Source organism: Rutidosis leptorrhynchoides, chromosome 3 (genome assembly GCF_046630445.1).
Source record: "Rutidosis leptorrhynchoides isolate AG116_Rl617_1_P2 chromosome 3, CSIRO_AGI_Rlap_v1, whole genome shotgun sequence".
Lineage (NCBI taxonomy): Eukaryota > Viridiplantae > Streptophyta > Magnoliopsida > Asterales > Asteraceae > Rutidosis > Rutidosis leptorrhynchoides.
In genome coordinates this window covers 50,133,463-50,136,869 of record NC_092335.1, presented here as the reverse complement: position 1 = coordinate 50,136,869, position 3,407 = coordinate 50,133,463, and the positions used below count along the sequence as shown (strand labels likewise).

The following is a 3,407-nucleotide window of genomic DNA, read 5'->3' as shown; positions in this document are numbered from 1 at the left end:
TTAACAAGATGCATATATAAGAATATCCCCATCATTCCGGGACACCCTTCGGATATGATATAAATTTCGAAGTACTAACGCATCCGGTACTTTGGATGGGGTTTGTTAGGCCCAATAGATCTATCTTTAGGATTCGCGTCAATTAGGGTGTCTGTTCCCTAATTCTTAGATTACCAGACTTAATAAAAAGGGGCATATTCGATTTCGATAATTCAACCATAGAATCTAGTTTCACGTACTTGTGTCTATTTTGTAAATCATTTATAAAACCTGCATGTATTCTCATCCCAAAAATATTAGATTTTAAAAGTGGGACTATAACTCACTTTCACAGATTTTTACTTCGTCGGGAAGTAAGACTTGGCCACTGGTTGATTCACGAACCTATAACAATATATACATATATATCAAAGTATGTTCAAAATATATTTACAACACTTTTAATATATTTTGATGTTTTAAGTTTATTAAGTCAGCTGTCCTCGTTAGTAACCTACAACTAGTTGTCCACAGTTAGATGTACAGAAATAAATCGATAAATATTATCTTGAATCAATCCACGACCCAGTGTATACGTATCTCAGTATTGATCACAACTCAAACTATATATATTTTGGAATCAACCTCAACCCTGTATAGCTAACTCCAACATTCACATATAGAGTGTCTATGGTTGTTCCGAAATATATATAGATGTGTCGACATGATAGGTCAAAACATTGTATACGTGTCTATGGTATCTCAAGATTACATAATATACAATACAAGTTGATTAAGTTATGGTTGGAATAGATTTGTTACCAATTTTCACGTAGCTAAAATGAGAAAAATTATCCAATCTTGTTTTACCCATAACTTCTTCATTTTAAATCCATTTTGAGTGAATCAAATTGCTATGGTTTCATATTTAACTCTATTTTATGAATCTAAACATAAAAAGTATAGTTTATAGTAAAAAAATAAGTTACAAGTCATTTTTGTAAAGGTAGTCATTTCAGTCGAAAGAACGACGTCTAGATGACCATTTTAGAAAACATACTTCCACTTTGAGTTTAACCATAATTTTTGGATATAGTTTCATGTTCATAATAAAAATTATTTTCTCAGAATAACAACTTTTAAATCAAAGTTTATCATAGTTTTTAATTAACTAACCCAAAACAGCCCGCGGTGTTACTACGACGGCGTAAATCCGGTTTTACGGTGTTTTTCGTGTCTCCAGGTTTTAAATCATTAAGTTAGCATATCATATAGATATATAACATGTGTTTAGTTTATTTTAAAAGTCAAGTTAGAAGGATTAACTTTTGTTTGCGAACAAGTTTAGAATTAACTAAACTATGTTCTAGTGATTACAAGTTTAAACCTTCGAATAAGATAGTTTTATATGTATGAATCGAATGATGTTATGAACATCATTACTACCTTAAGTTCCTTGGATAAACCTACTGGAAAAGAGAAAAATGGATCTAGCTTCAACGGATCCTTGGATGGCTCGAAGTTCTTGAAGCAGAATCATGACACGAAAACAAGTTCAAGTAAGATCATCACTTGAAATAAGATTGTTATAGTTATAGAAATTGAACCAAAGTTTGAATATGATTATTACCTTGTATTAGAATGATAACCTACTGTAAGAAACAAAGATTTCTTGAGGTTGGATGATCACCTTACAAGATTGGAAGTGAGCTAGCAAACTTGAAAGTATTCTTGATTTTATGTAACTAGAACTTGTAGAATATATGAAGAACACTTAGAACTTGAAGATAGAACTTGAGAGAGATCAATTAGATGAAGAAAATTGAAGAATTAAAGTGTTTGTAGGTGTTTTTGGTCGCTGGTGTATGGATTAGATATAATGGATATGTAATTTTGTTTTCATGTAAATAAGTCATGAATGATTACTCATATTTTTGTAATTTTATGAGATATTTCATGCTAGTTGCCAAATGATGGTTCCAACATGTGTTAGGTGACTCACATGGGCTGCTAAGAGCTAATCATTGGAGTGTATATACCAATAGTACATACATCTAAAAGCTGTGTATTGTACGAGTACGAATACGGGTGCATACGAGTAGAATTGTTGATGAAACTGAACGAGGATGTAATTATAAGCATTTTTGTTAAGTAGAAGTATTTTGATAAGTGTATTGAAGTCTTTCAAAAGTGTATAAATACATATTAAAACACTACATGTATATACATTTTAACTGAGTCGTTAAGTCATCGTTAGTCGTTACATGTAAGTGTTGTTTTGAAACCTTTAGGTTAACGATCTTGTTAAATGTTGTTAACCCAATGTTTATAATATCAAATGAGATTTTAAATTATTATATTATCATGATATTATCATGTATGAATATCTCTTAATATGATATATATACATTAAATGTCTTTACAACGATAATCGTTACATATATGTCTCGTTTAAAAATCATTAAGTTAGTAGTCTTGTTTTTACATATGTAGTTCATTGTTAATATACTTAATGATATGTTTACTTATTATAGTATCATGTTAACTATATATATATATCCATATATATGTCATCATATAGTTTTTACAAGTTTTAACGTTCGTGAATCACCGGTCAACTTGGGTGGTCAATTGTCTATATGAAACATATTTCAATTAATCAAGTCTTAACAAGTTTGATTGCTTAACATGTTGGAAACATTTAATCATGTAAATATCAATCTCAATTAATATATATAAACATGGAAAAGTTCGGGTCACTACAGTGACGAGCAACACACCAACATCTCAAAGCCATAAGGATCGCCTCGTGGAATACCCGTGGTCTCGGGAACAAGTCGAGGGGTCGTTTGGCAGGTTTAATGTCAACTTCTTTCAAATTCAATTTTTGCTGCTACAAGTCGAAGGTTGATTCATCAAGCTACTGTTGGCAATCATAGTTGTGAATCGAGATATCTCCCAACAAGGTTTCGGCCGCATTCAGTGATTTATACGTAAACACTCCTCCCACGAAGGAATCAAGAGTTTGTCTTGCCAATAGATTAGTACTCCGGTAGAACATGTTGATGTACTCTTTCTTAGTCAATCCATGTGGTGGACAAGCTCTTAACATCTTCTTAAATCGTATCCATGCATCATACAAAGACTCATCACTCCGTTGAGTAAATGCATTAATCTCCATCCTAAGTCATTCCGCCTTTGATGGTCGAAATAAGTGATTGATAAAAGCATCGCTTAAATCTTGAAAAGTCCTAATCGAGTAGGGAGGTAAATTCCTTAACCAAACTTTCGCATCACCTTGAAGAGTAAAGGGGAATGCCCCTAACTTATAAGCATCATAGTCAACATCTTTGTGCTTATAGAGATCACAAAAGTCGTTAAATTGTTGAAGGTGTTCGAAAGTCCCATAAAACCATTTGGTGATCAAA

General features: G+C 32.0%; 1 non-coding gene across 1 annotated transcript; it reads left to right on the top strand.

Moving 5' to 3' along the window:
* Positions 1–3,062: 3,062 nt before the first annotated feature.
* On the top strand, positions 3,063–3,169 carry LOC139903091 (small nucleolar RNA R71). Its single transcript, XR_011777936.1, has one exon. It is a non-coding gene; the product is annotated as a small nucleolar RNA R71 (small nucleolar RNA).
* The last annotated feature ends 238 nt before the right edge of the window (positions 3,170–3,407 follow it).